The sequence below is a fragment of the Rhinatrema bivittatum genome, chromosome 10, assembly GCF_901001135.1.
Source record: "Rhinatrema bivittatum chromosome 10, aRhiBiv1.1, whole genome shotgun sequence".
NCBI lineage: Eukaryota > Metazoa > Chordata > Amphibia > Gymnophiona > Rhinatrematidae > Rhinatrema > Rhinatrema bivittatum.
In genome coordinates this window covers 42588798-42603842 of record NC_042624.1, presented here as the reverse complement: position 1 = coordinate 42603842, position 15045 = coordinate 42588798, and the positions used below count along the sequence as shown (strand labels likewise).

Genomic DNA, 15045 nt, shown 5'->3' with positions numbered 1-15045 from the left:
TCAATTTTTTGTTTTTTTAATTTTTTTTGTTTTTTTGTTTTTTTTGAAAAATTGAGTTTATGGATTACCATGATTAAAGTAATAGTGACCCCTATGAAAAACGAGCTGTACATATAAAATGTCTGCCCGTGAATAGAGGGTCTGACATAAGCTGTTTGGCGTCATATGTGCTATACTAAATTTATAACTAGTACACGGTTTATTCTTTGGTTGTTTACAGTGGTGTGTACTGGAATACACCAGTTGTTGTGTGTGGGTTTGTTGTGTGATTGATATCTAAACCCATAACACACATCTATGCCCGATTCAATAGATGCTGTTTGCCCAATGTTCTCCAGCCTCCTGAGATTACAAGCATTGTCTACAGATCTCACAAGAGGTAGCACAGAGTTTGGATTGATGGACAATCCCAGGCAATTTAACAAGAATGTGAATTTGGATCCCTCAGACTGAGTCATGCTGACCATGGATGCCAGCCTGAAATGTTGGGAGGGACGGGGGCCTCACTGTCAGGGCCAGGTGGCCTATGTAATCTGGTCGATGGAAGAGCCACTCTGATCATCAACAGGCTGGAATTAAGGGTTGTCTGTCTAGTATTACAGGCCTTCCAGTAGCTGTTAAGAGGGAAGGTAGTCAGAATATTTTCAGACAGCATCACGGCAGGGCCTACTTAAACAAACAGGAGGGACTCGCAGCCTCAGGTTGGCAGAGGAAATGAGCAGAATATTCGGGTGAGGAGAAGGAAACTATGCACATTGTAGGGAGCAAAAATGTTCAATTAGTTTTTCTCAGCAGGAACAGGCTGGCTCCAGGGGAGTGGGATCTTGGCCAGGAGGCATTCCACATGCTAGTCAAATGCTGGGGGTTCCTGGCAGTGGATCTAATGGTAACAAAAGCTAACACTGAAATAGCCTGGTTCTTCAGTTGCCACAAGGAGAGAGGATCTAGGGGGACAGATGCCCTGATTCTCCCCTAGCCCAAGGACAAGCTACCATATGTATTCCCACCATGGCCAGTAATAAGCAGATTGTTAAAGAGAGTGGAAAAGCACCCCTCCAAAGTAATATTGATACCTCTGGATTGGTCAAAACCACCTTGGTATGCAGACCTAATCAAGCTTCTAGTTGAAGCTCACTTACGTTTTCCCAGAGAATGTTGGCTGCTCTGGCAGGGCCCAATTCCAATTGAAAATCCAGCTCCATCTTGTCTTGAAAGAGAGCAGCTTTGAAGCAGAGTATAATCGCAAGTAGTAGTAGCCACTATGCTTAGGGTGCATAAAGCGTCAATCACATAACCTATAGCAGAGTCTGGAGACTCAAGGCACAGTGTCAGGATATGTGAATTGTTCTGTTTAAAGCAGAGATTCCTCAGATCTTGGACTTTAAAGAGGGGCCTAGACAAAGGGTTAGCTGTCAATTCACTGAAGGTATAGGTGGCACCATCTTATGCTACAGGGAGCGTATTAAGGACATTCAGATGTTGGGGAACAAAGAGAATTTGGCTGTCTTTCAGGCCAATCTTTCCTCAATGAGACCTCAAGTTGGTCTTAAGGGCCTTAACTGGACCCCCTTTCGGGCCCCTGAAGGAAGTTTCCATTAAAGATCTTTCTATAAAGACCACCTTTCAGGTAGCAATTTGTTCTTCTAAGCACATCTCTGAGTTACAGGCTCTATCTTGTAGAGAGCCCTACTTAGTGATTGTTGCAACCATTCCTTTCCGACTGCTTCACTCCGCCTACCTCTCTGTTTGCTCTTCCTCATCCTGCAGATGGACGTCTGGCTACCACGGCGTCTGCCTGCCATCCTCTCCAGCATCCCCGGACCGGCTTGGGCACTGCCTCCCACCATGCTCTGCTTTTACCATAGGGCGCGTGCACCGCGCAGCCCTTCTTATTTCCTACTTGGCGCGATCCTCCGGGGCGTCCTCCCGTGATGACGTCATAATGCCCGCATATTTAAAGCCTACAATGTTTGCTAGCCTTTGAGATAGCAAGGGTTATTCCACGGGAATCCAACGGATGGGATTTGCTCTCCGTACCCAGCTACTCTGCGTCTCCAATCTCTATTGGACTCTCTAATGTTAACGGGGTACCCGCTCTTCGAGGACCTCACTTGCTTTCCAGGTCGCCATCAGGAAACCGGTACTTGAGGGCCCATGTTCTCTAACTTGCTGCCTACTCCTACCTTCTCTTCTGCCTGGAAGGATTCACTAATCTTCAATATCAGTGAGTACTCCCATCTTCACCTCAGAGCTGTTCCCTGGAACCAGGTACTTGCTCCTCAAGGGCCTGCCTCCATTCCAGCCCCAGTGCCATCTCCATGGAACCGCTGTGTGAGTACATCATCTGCAAGCCTCCCAGCTCTCAGGGTTCAGATACTCGCTCAGAGGGTCTGCTCTCCCTACCCTGGGGATGTCCATACTGGGGTCTTGTATATCCTCCACTGCACTCATTCTCTCAGTTCTTTTCACTACAGCACTGCTACCGCTGTTCCAGCACCTGAGGGATACCAGCCCTGCCGGGCTATTCCAGCTGCTCACTACTGCCACCTCTGGTGGTTTCCTTACACAGTCTAATAAAAAATCAAACTCTGTGTTTGTGTGTCCTGAGCTAAGCCTGACCTGTGGCCCCTCACGGGACTTCCCACCCCTGTGGGTGTGGTCAGCTGCCACAGTGTCCAAGGGTCCACCCAAACCTCACAGTTTACAACACTGATATCTGTGCAGGCAGTCACCTGTAAATCGGTATGCTCATTTCTCCCTAGAGTCCTCTTTCCATGTGAACCAAACAGTGGTGCTGCCAATGTTTGAGAGGAGACCTCCACCTATTAGATGGTCAGATAGTGATGCACTACCTGATAACTACTAACACATTCAGGAAATTCAACAAACTATGTGTGTTCTTTGGAGGATCTCATGTAAGGAACCTCTGGTCTCCTTCCAGAAAAGATGACTGAGGAACTTCAGAGAGATTTAGAGAAGAGAAGTTTGGTTTTGATTCCCCTATGCAGGAGCTGCAGATGATGTGCTCTAAGCAGTATTTAAACCCTCGACACCATCTTAGGGTACGGATTCATAGCTGGATTTTTGGTTAATCTCTCAGAAGGCGAGCTGTTCCTGCCTTCTGTTACTTATTTTGGCTAATTCAGTTCAGAGGATTTTTGTACCCCTCTTGGAATCAGTCTTGTCTGACCTATTTTGCATATTTGCTCTTTTTGATCCATTTTTGGAAACCTTTGCTGTGAGAGCCTTGGTACCCCTTCACAGAGGACTTGGGGGATGCCTTTTGTCACGATCAGGTCCCTCCGCTCAGCATGCTGTGGGGCTTTGCTGGGCTTCAGGCCTCTGGCTTCGCTCCTATGACACGTCTTGTCCCCTTGCACAGCTCAGGCATAGCGCTGCTATGGACTCCTCACAGCCTCTAGTCAGAGTGCCAGGCCCAGTCCTGGCACTCCCAAGCAGTACACAGAAAAAGGATCTTAATCAATAAGGAGTTTAATGTGATGCTGTAGCTCAGCGGCTGCAGCCTTATATTAATGCGGGGTTGTCCTTACAAGCCCCAGGGTACACAGCATTTAAAACACAATTCCCTTCCCGCCTGTCTCATACATCCATACAGCAATACAGGATTTACCATCCCCCAACCTCCTGGTTATTCCACCTCCATAGAGGAACAGCTGGAGCTTTCCTCTCCCCAGCTTACCTCCATCTCCTCCTCCAGAGACTCTGAGGAGCCGGGCTTTTGTGGCCAGGTCCACCACGGGGGCACGTCTTCTTCCTCAGCCTCCATAGATTCTGCTGAGTCATAGGGATCAGTCCCAATTTCCTCCACCTGTTCCTGCTCAGGCTCCAGCCAGGGGTCAGGTGTTGGTTCGGGGAACCTGGGAAGTGTAGTCTTTGCTACCTTCCTCAGCGCCCTCCGGTGGCTGGAGCGGGCTGGTGCCCCTCTCCCGGGCACTTTCGTACGGTCTGAAATAGGCCCTCCGGTGGCTGGAGCGGGCTGGTGCCCCTCTCCCGGGCACTTTCGTACGGTCTGAAATAGGCCCTCCGGTGGCTAAGTTTGGTACCACTAGCTTCTGCTCGGCTGTGTCTCAGCTGTTTCCGCCCCGGGCCAGGTCGTACTGCATCACACTATGTAAGGTTAGATTGGGAGGGGGGGGGGGGGGGCAGGGAAGTTTCTGCTCCTCTCTCGCTATCTCCCCTCCGGTGGAAGATCAGTCAGTGACCTGATGCAGAAGAGTTTCACTTTTTGTTTTTTTTCTTCAGTGGCTATATCCTCTCATTTTGGGAATTTAAGCAAGTTTTTTCCACCCTTCCTGTCTCTTGTTTTGATTTCCCCCCTTTTTGAGTCAGAGTCTATTTTTGTTCCTTTGGAACAGAGTGCCCTTGGTACCAGGGAATTAGTTTTCAAATCATTTGGGAGAAGAAGAGTCTTTTACCTAGAAAAGCCTGATGAGTGGATAATCCCTCAGAAGAAAAATGGATCCTTGTCCATTACCAGAGGGAAGGAGTTGAAGGTATTGTGCAAGTCTTTGTTTGTTTGTTTTTAATTTCTACTGACTCAAGTGTGCTACACTTGCAAGGAGAGTGCCCACTGGTGCTTTCAGAAAGTGATTTAAGCTATTTAAGAAGACTACATGAGAGGTATGAGAATTGGGACTTGCTGTGTTCCGATTAGTACTTTGGGACTATATTCTAACCATTCTACAGTGAAGAAAGGACCGAGAAATTTGGGATGTTTGGAAAAAGGATTATGCCTTCTTCAATCTGAATAATTGAAAGGAGAAAGATCAATTGCTAAGGAAGTGACTTCCGTAAATTCAGAGACTTTACTATAAGAGTAAGGTCACAAATTTATTAATTTATTTTTCATTATTGTTCAATTTTAACATCTAAATGTTGTAAAGAATCTTCAGTTAATTTAATCAACTATCAGTAAAGAAGTTGGAAATCACATTGCCTCTCGGTGTGATCATTGCTGCAGTAGACTGTGGAGATTATCACTGCTGTTTATGGAGACTAGGAAAAAGGCTGTGAACTTGGGTAACTACAAAAGGGCCTTGAAGCTATGCTTCCCCCCCAGAGGGAGTCCTGGATCTCAGAAGTAAAAGCTATCTGTGGAGAACTGGTTGCAGATAGGGTCTATTTTATTTCTATGTGCTTCTGGGGACACCATTAGCTATCTATCCCATTCGCCATGCACTCCGGGTGAAGGAGGAAGCAGCCTTCGGGTTGGGGGTCCTCAAAGCAGTCCCGTCTTCCTCCCATCCTGCATGGGGGGGGGGGGGGGGTCGCTCTTATATCTCCCTAGCATAATGGATTGGTCTAGTAGGCAGTAAGGAAGGCTAAATTATTCCTGACACCCAGAGAGGGGCAATCGGAGGTAGTAATTTGGGAACTTCTTTTGTTCTCTCTTCTGCTATGTACATTCTCTATCCTCCCTTTGGGGGGGGGGGGGGAAGGTGGACCACGAGGGGCAAAATAGATACATATGTAAAACATAATGGCAATACAATTTATGAGGGGCAGAGTAGGACCCTTCTACAGTCATTTTGACAGAGGTTCCTATGACAACTCCCTCTTTTATGACAAGAGTGACATCATCAAGGGGGTATGTTCTCTGGCTCCAGCAACTGAGGAGTGGTGAAATCCCTAGAGCAGGGGGTTCCCAATCTTTTTTGGGAGTGTGGACCCCTTTTTGAATTCCAAACCTTTAGCGGACTCCCACATACTTATGTTTCATTTTTACCTGTAGTTATATGCCATATATAGACAAATTATTAATGTAATAGCAAAGAAAATTATATGCAAACCAGACATTCATAATATATATAAAATGTATTAAATAATGCTTACTGATATAAACAGAATACATATAATTGCAAAGCACAGCAGTAAATGTTGAAGAATGTACTCATAGTTAGTAACTTATGTAGTAAATACAGGTACCCACAGAGCTGGATCTGGAGTAACTGGGGGGAATGGTCTGGTGGAGGAGGATAGAGAGTGACTGGCAGGGTGGGAGAGAGACAGACTGGTGGAGATAGACTAGTAAAGAGAGAGAGGTGGAGATGGACTGGTAGAGAGAGAGGGAGAGAGAAAGACTGATGGGGATGGACTGATGGAGAGAGAGAGAGAGAAACTGCTAAGGCTGGATTGATGGAGGGTGAGAGAGTCTGCCAGGCGGGAATGGACTGATGGAGGCAGGGAGAGGGATTGGTTGGATTGGGACTCTGGATCAAAAAGCATGAGACACTGATTGGGAAGGGTGAAGGAAGGATGTTTGAGACAGCCCTGTATCACTAAAAGAAAGATGTGGAGAGAGGTTTGGGGCACATATTTCCCTCCTAGCCTGCACCCCTGAACATAGTAATAGTTTGATCTTGACAGGGGTGCAATAGCTCTCTCCACATCTGCCTGTACCAAATTCCATATATGCAGAGAGACAGGACGCCCCCTACTCATAAAGCGAGAGGGACTGCTACAAACATTTTGCACCATTGTCGCAAGATGCTGGGTATGCATGTCAGTGGCCTCTTATGTAAGAAAGAAACCCCTGGCCAGTTTCAACCACTAAGTAAAACTACTACTAAAATTATTCAAGGAGTATCAATCAAAAATTCTTCTATAGCGGAGTGGGACAAATCCCACTCTAAAACCTGCATCTCGCGTTTTATAATACCTGGTGTTCACAGAAACTCCCCCAACAAAAGGTGCAGAGAAAAAACGAGAACATTTCCCCTTACCATTCACCATAGAAAAATATGTTCAAGTTCTGTGGTCACCCTAACTCTCTTTACTACCAAGAACATTTTACAAATCAAAATCCTGCAGAAAATTGTACTCAGAGCCTATAGAAAAACTGCCATGCCGTAACATACAACTCAAAACAGTAAGAGCCTTACCTATGAATAGGCAACCCTGCAAATATTACACCAGGCTCTAAAAACACTACTACACCTCCTATTAGGAAAACAGAACATGTCAAGTTGCTATAGATCCCTTTAGAGAAACTACATATTAGCAGAATGCCTCACCTAAGTGACATGCAGAACACAGACAGACCCTTGCGAAATACAAAATAAAGAGACCATAAAGTATAAATACAAATGTGTAGACAAAAACCGAACTGGAACTGGAAATCACAAGAAACCAGACTCTGTATGCATTGCAACAGAAAAACAGGAACATCGCTGTTCCTCATAAAACATCAAATACAATCAAGAAATATAAAATCAATAAGTTAAACCATACTAATAAAAAAAGAATATTTAAAAACAGACATCCAATAATTTAAAACAAAATTATTTTTAAATGTCCCAAACCAATTATTTCAAAACAGACATCAAATAACAGCCAATAATTAAAACTAATAATCATTTAAAATTTTCCCATGCGCCATACCTGGGAACTTTTGATCTCCAGTCACCCCGAGATTGCTGTGGATTAGTAGGTACGGGAAGGAGGGTTCACAAACTTCCTCCTCTCTCTCATACACACATGCTCGCACCCATGTATGTTCATACACCTTCTCCTTATCTTTTTCCTAGAGTCAGCAGGGGGAGAGAGAGAGTCCCATGGCCTGCTCCTTACTCAGGCTGCCAGTGGCCTCGTGGACTCCTCCACACCAGCCGCCAGTGAGATGGGGTGCACCGGCAGCCTCTCAGGCCTCCTCTTTTGTGGCCGCCATGACAGGTTCTGGTAGTGACCTGCTGGGTCCCCTCTTTGCACAGGCTTTTATTTTCTTCTTCTTCCTCCACAGCTCACGGAACACATGTTATAGTCTGGCAGACCACAGGTTGGGAACCACTGCCCTAGCCTAATGGACTGGTCTTAGCAGGACTCAAGAAAATTATCAGGCAAGAATAATTTAGCCATTCCCTCTGAATCTCACTATTAGTTGTCTTTACCATGTCCTCCGGCAACAGATTCCATAGATTGATTGTGCGCCAAGTGACCAAATACTTTCTATGATTTTTTTAATATGCCTATTGGTAATTTCATGGAGAGTGTTGCTCGAAAGGGTAAATAACCGTTCCCTAATTACCCATTCCACTCCATTCATGTTTTTATAAATTTCAATCCCATCTCCTTTTAGTTGTCTCTTCTCCAAGCTAAAGAACCCTAATCTATTTAGCCTTTCTCCATAAGGGAGCTTTTCCATCACCTTTATCATTTCCATCACCCTTCTCTGACCTTTTCTGTCTGCTATGTCTTTTTTTGAGATGAAGAGACCAGAACTGCACACAGTATTCAAGGTGCGATCGCACCATTGATCTATACAAGGGCAGTATGACTTTCTCAGTTTTGTTCTCTATTCCTTTCCAAATAATTCCTAATATTCTATTTGCCTTTTTGACGGTTGCTGCATACTGAGCAGAAGATTTCAAGGTATCGTCCACAAGTACTCTGAAGTCCTTTTCCTGGGCAGGAAACATAACATAGAACCCAGCATCACATATCTGTAGTTGGGATTATTTTTCTCGATGTGCATTACTTTGCACTTGTTCACATTAAATTGCATCTGCCATTTAGAAGCTCAGTCTCCTAATCTCACAAGACTCTTCACATTCTGCTACTGTTTTAATGACTCAAAACAATTTTGCATCATCTTCAAACTTCATCCTGTCATGGATGTGAGCCCTTGGGTTGTGGTATGGTTGACGCAGCCTAGTAGACGAACCTACTAGGCCTATGCTGACAGCTGTTGGACACACCCTTACTAACCGGCCGATACACAGGCCTATCCTGTAAAGTGCGGCCGCGTTTACCCTGCTCCTAAGGCGTTTTTAACTTCGTTTTCGGCCGCGTTAGCCCTTCCTGCGATCCCGAATCCACTTTAACCTACTCCTACCGCGTCCTAAATTCCCTGGGCAACCCCTTCCGCCCGCGGCATGTATATTGCATGCAAACGAGCGAATTAGCGTGATATTGCATGCAAACGAGCGAATTAGCTATTCACCTGCAATCCCGTAACCCGCGCCCCGACTATCGCTACCTTTTCCTGCCGTTTTGTCGCGCGTTTAACCTGGAAACTTACCGCCTACCCTGACCCAGGCGGTAGAGGCATGGGTAAGGGTAGGTGGAAAGCTTTCCCCCAGCCCCCGCTCGCCTGCCCCGGCCGTGATCATGGGTGCCGGTCTCCGTGGCAGCCCCAGTCCTCTCCCCTGCTCCCGAAGCCAAAAAAAAAAAAAAGCGTAAAAAACGTTGCAGCCCCCCTCCGATGTCCGGACTGGGGCTGCCACGGAGACTGCAACGGCAAAGCGACATTTCAGTGTCCCCCCTCCTCTCGGAGCAGGGCGCGAAAAGCCGCCTTGCTCCGGGAGGAGGGGGGACACTGACAGCGGCGAAGCAACGGCGAAGAAAGCGGCGAAGCGACATTTCAGTGTCCCTCCTCCTCTCGGAGCAGGGCGCGAAAAGCCGCCTTGCTCCGAGAGGAGGGGGGACACTGACAGCGGCGAAGCAACGACGAAGACAGCGGCGAAGCGACTTTTCAGTGTCCCCCCTCCTCTCTGAGCAGGGCGCGAAAAGCCGCCTTGCTCCGGGAGGAGGGGGGACACTAGCAACGATGAAGCAACTTACTTTTCTGAAGCCATCATCAGGAACACATGCGATCGTAGCTCCTCCCGATGAAGACAAAGATGGCTGCCTGCACGGGGAAAGCGTGCAATTGGCCGCTCAAGACGTGATGTCGTGACGTCACGTCTTCAGCGGCCAATTGTACGCTTTCCCCGTGCAGGCGGCCATCTTGTTGGGAGGAGCTACGGGAGCCAGATCGTGTTCCTGCTGATGGCTGATGGCTGCAAAAAAGAGAAGTTTTGCCGGCGTCCAAAAGCGACTTACTTTTGGGATCTTGACAGATCCCAAAAGTAAGTCGCTTTTGAAAAAAAACAAAATTTGCTCCCCTTTTTTTTTTTTGCTTCGCCGCTGTCACCTCTTCTCCCCCCTCCCGGAGCAGGGCGCGAAAGCAGCCTTGCTCCGGGAGGAGGGAGAACAGACTGACAGCGGTCAGGTCGGGTCCGGGTTGGGGGTCCGGGTCGGGTCCGGGCTGGGGGAAAGCAAGTTGCTTCGCCACTGTCATCTCTCTCTCCACCTCCCAGAGCAAGGCCTGCTTCGGGAGGAGAGGAGAGAGATGACAGCGGCGAAGCAACTTATTTTTGCATCCGATCGGACCAGACTTCCTGGTATCTGTCATTTCAAATGACATTTGAAATGACAGATACCAGCGTGGCGTGAAGCCTTAGGCCCGCGCACCCAGGATCCTGTATAGGCGCTCTATCCAGTATCCTGGGTTGCGCGGGACTAAGGCTTTTCGGACGTGGCTTACATTTACATATAATTAGGCTTCAGGATCGAGCGGTAGGTGAGCTGCACTGTGCGGGCGGTAACCGCGGGTGCCGTAGGCACTAACGCAGCTCTTCCTACCGCTCGGTACTGGATCACCCTGACAGTAAAGTGCGCTCCTACAGCACTGAAGCAGACTGCACTTCATCCTGCTTAACAGGCCTATCCAGTACCGAGCGGTAGGAAGAGCTGCGTTAGTGCCTACGGCACCCGCGGTTACCGCCCGCACAGTGCAGCTCACCTACCGCTCGATGCTGAAGCCTAATTATATGTAAATGTAAGCCGCGTCCGAAAAGCCTTAGTCCCGCGCAACCCAGGATACTGGATAGAGCGCCTATACAGGATCCTGGGTGCGCGGGGCTAAGGCTTCACGCCACGCTGGTATCTGTCATTTCAAATGGAAATGACAGATACCAGAAGTCGGGACTGCCAGTCCCCCTCACCTCCTCCCGAAGCAGGGCGCGAAAAGCAGCCTTGCTCCGGGAGGAGGGGAGAAGAGACACTGACAGCGGCGAAGCTTTCCCCCAGCCCGAACCCGACCCGGACCCCCAACCCCCAACCGGACCCGGCCTGACCGCTGTCAGTCTGTTCTCCCTCCTCCTGGAGCAAGGCTGCTTTTTGCGCCCTGCTCCGGGAGAGGGGAGAAGATGACAGCAGCGAAACTGAGCGGCAAAGCCCGAACCGGACCCGGCGAAGCCCGAACCCGACCCGGACCCCCAACCCCGGACCCGACAAGCGACGAAACTGAGCTGCGAAACTAAAAAAAAAAGAAAAGCAATTTTTTTTTTTTTTTCAAAATTGACAATTTTGGTTTTTTTCCAAAAGCGACTTACTTTTGGGATCTGTCAAGATCCCAAAAGTAAGTCGCTTTTGGACGCCAGCAAAACTTACTTTTTGCAGCCATCATCATCATCATCATGACGTTTGGCGTCACGGGTTGTGACGCCATGTCTTCAGCGGCCAATTGTGCGCTTTCCCCGTGCAGGCGGCCATCTTGTCGGGAGGAGCTACGGAGCCAGGTCGTGTTACTGATGATGGCTGCAAAAAGTAAATTTTGCTGGCGTCCAAAAGCGACTTACTTTTGGGATCTTGACAGATCCCAAAAGTAAGTCGCTTTTGGAAAAAAACCAAAATTGTCAATTTTGAAAAAAAAAAAAAATTGCTTTTCTTTTTTTTTTTTTTTTAGTTTCGCCTCTCAGTTTCGTCGCTTGTCAGGTCCGGGTTTGGGGTCTGGGTCGGGTCGGGTTCGGGCTTCGCCGGGTCGGGTTCGGGCTTTGCCGCTCAGTTTCGCCGCTTGTCTCTTCTCCTCCCGCCCTCCGGGAGGGGGGAGAAGAGACAAGCGGCGAAACAACTTACTTGCACGGGGAAAGCGGTCTCCGTGGCAGCCCCAGTCCTCTCCCCTCCTCCCGAAGCCAAAAAAAAAAGCGAAAAAAACTTTGCAGCCCCCTCCGGACATCGGAGGGGGGCTGCAACTTTTTTTTCGCTTTTTTTTTTTTTTTTGCTTCGGGAGCAGGGGAGAGGACTGGGGCTGCTACGGAGACCGGCACCCACGATCGGGGCCGGGGCAGGTGAGCGGGAGCTGGGGGAAAGCTTGCCACCTACCCTTACCCATGCCTCTACCGCCTGGGTCAGGGTAGGCGGTAACAGGTCGATACAGTAAAGTGTGCTCCGTCGGAGCGCACTGTCAGCCTGCTCTGGACGCGTGTTTTCGCTTACCCCTTATTCAGTAAGGGGAGGAAAACACACGGCCCACCCGCGGCACCTAATAGGGCCCTCAACATGCAAATGCATGTTGAGGGCCCTATTAGGTATGCGCGCGGGATACAGTAAGTAAAATGTGCAGCCAAGCCGCACATTTTACTCTAAGAAATTAGCGCCGACCCAAGGTCGGCGCTAATTTCTTCCAGCGCCAGGAAAGTGCACAGAAAAGCAGTAAAAACTGCTTTTCTGTGCACCCTCCGACTTAATATCATAGCGATATTAAGTCAGAGGTCCCCAAAAGTAAAAAAAAAATAAATAAATAAATTTGAATTTGGCCCGCGGCTGTCGGGCCGAAAACCGGACGCTCAATTTTGCCGGTGTCCGGTTTCCGAGCCCGTGGCTGTCAGCGGGCTCGAGAACCAACACCGGCAAAATTGAGCGTCGGCTGTCAAACCCGCTGACAGCCGCCGCTCCAGGCCAAAAGGAGGCGCTAGGGACACGCTAGTGTCCCTAGCGCCTCCTTTTCCTCATTTGCACCGCGTGCCTAATTTACAAACTGGAGCATACTGGATAGCTCGCACCGGCAAAGGGCCGGTCGCCGGGAGAGCGGGCGTTCGTCCGCTCTCCCGCGGTTTTACAGTATCAAGCCGTTGTTTGCAGGTTAAACGCGCGACAAAACAGCAGGGAAAGGTAGCGATAGTCGGGGCGCTAGTGGAATAGCTAATTTGCTCGTTTGCATGCAATATACATGCCGCGGGTGGAAGGGGTTGCCCGGGGAATTTAGGACGCGGTAGGAGTAGGTTAAAGGGGATTCGGGATCGCAGGAAGGGCTAACGTGGTCGGAACGTGAGTTAGAAGCGGCTTAGGAGCAGGGTAAACGCGGCCGCACTTTACAGGATAGGCCTGTAAGTTACCTGGAATTCAGCTCAGCATACGCTGCGGGGGACTGTCCTGGAGTTTGCAGCTTCTCTCACTGGCGTCTGAGAATCCAGTCCTAACTCGGCCGTGACCAGCGGGGTGACAGGCTGACTAAGCGGATTTCATCCTGCTTAAGTCACCTGGCATTCAGCTCAGCCTGCACGAACTATTCCAGCCGCCGGGCCAGTCTGCAGCGACTTTGCTGCCTTCCCAGCCGGCATCCACCAGCCCCGCCCCTGACTCCCCCTCCCGAGACTTTTAAAAGGGCCGCCGCTGGCGAAGGGCGTGCCCCTTTCCTTTCCTACCTCGATTACAATTATTTTGGGGAGCTTTTTGGGTTTGCCACTGGGTTTCGGCTGGCGTTCTCCCACTGCTCTTTTAACTTGGTTTTAGGGTCACCCATGACCACTGACTCTTATTCCTGTCATTCAAGTTAAGTGGCTGTTATTCGACCTATTCTTATCATCACTGTTTTGGCTTGAAAACTGCCGCCACACTAATGTTATTTGCGTTAATGATCGCTCAGCGGTTAAGTTACTAGTTGATTGGATCTGATACTGCTAACACTAGATTATTAAATTCTTTATGCCCCCAGGCTACACATAACTACCAACAAGCTAGGGGGAAGGCACGCCAGGGGGTGGTTTGTATTTACAAAGATAGTTTGGCTCTGTGATTATCACTCTCTATAGTGGTTCAGGATTGCAAACATCTGATACTTAAATTTAAAAAGTTACAAAATGCCATCTCTTAAAAACCACAATTAGTTGAAACATGTAAAAGGTGTTCTCCATGCTGGGTCCTGTACTATGGAATGCATTGCCCACTCAACTCCTAATTTCTGATGCTGAAAGCAATTTTATTTCTGGAGGCCTGTGCAAATGAGCTATAATGTGATAACTGTAATTTAATTCTGTAATAAGATGGTGTTGCTTTAATTTTAATTATATCTTGTTTTGGTATGTGTTTGGTTTTAATGAGTTTATATAAGCAGATTGCTTATTGTACACCACTTAGAGCAAGTTTTGCTATAATGCGGTTTATAAATGTTTTTAATAAACCAATTTAAAATTGTTACCCCACCTTGTTCTCCAGATTATTTATGAATTTGCTAAATGCAACAGGTCCTGGGGCACTCAAAAAACTAACCATTTAGTCCTACACCTTGATCAGTGTGGGATCTAGCGCCCACATTTATTTACGCGCCGCGTTCACAGCGTGGCTTGTTTAATCCTCTCCTCCCGCTTTGTACCTTTTACAATCAACATTGATACTAGTTCGCAGTGCACCTTGATCAATGGCAGGCTCTGGTATGACTTTCCAGAGCTCCAGGCAGCCTCACTTTCACGTACTCCGGGCGACTTTGCTGCCTGCCAGTCACAGAGGTGAGCCCCCTTCGCAAATGAAAAAGTGAGACGTTTCTGGCTTGAACTGCAGTGTCTGCTCTGCTAACGCTACCTACCAGCCGCGTCCGGAATTACCTCCTGTTCCTCGAGCAGCCAGCGTCAGGCGGGTTGAAATATCGGTCCCGGAGTGAAGGAAGGCTCCTCAAAGAGCTCGAGCGCAGTCGAGGAACCCGCTTAGGACAAGCGCGAGCCTGGGCGGGCCCGACAGCGGCGCGAGGGGCTGTGACCTCACTGCTTCCCTGCAGGTAGTGACGGCCGCGGATCGCGTGAAGAGGCGCGCGCGCTCGTCCAAACCCGTCGAGCCTGCTCGTCGGACTGCACGGGGAAAAGGGCGAGGACGCACTTGCTAGGTTTAAAACGTGACGGTGAGTAGAATTCTAACCCTGCCTTAAGGTGGAAAGAAAACAAATGACAGCATCTTGGCGCTGACGCGCTGTGTCATTTCTGATGCAAGCAGCAGGAGTTCGCTGGCTGGACGGCTTCGAGACGCGGATATAAGACTCAAGCTTATCACTGCAGGCAGCTGATGAGGGACCTGTAGTTTGCCCCAGAAAGCGCGCTTTTTTTTTTTTTACCTGCACAGAACATTGGACTGTGAACCCGTACCCGTAGAACAGGGACACTAACTTTTAAACAGGTGCACATGTACGTGCCTTCATCGCCCGTGACCAGGGACCCT

General features: G+C 48.7%; 1 protein-coding gene across 4 annotated transcripts in view; it reads right to left on the bottom strand.

Moving 5' to 3' along the window:
- LOC115100071 (putative ferric-chelate reductase 1) overlaps window positions 1-14735 on the bottom strand; it is a 114362-nt gene extending 99627 nt beyond the window's left edge. Inside the window, exon 1 of one of the 4 annotated variants that reach the window (XM_029618244.1) lies at window positions 14423-14735. The gene's annotated coding sequence lies outside the window, so the exon portion shown is untranslated. Of the gene's footprint in view, window positions 1-12956; window positions 13180-14422 lie in introns of those variants that run through there. The other 3 variants (XM_029618245.1, XM_029618247.1, XM_029618246.1) reach the window with 3 other exon arrangements.
- Between the last annotated feature and the right edge of the window lie 310 nt (window positions 14736-15045).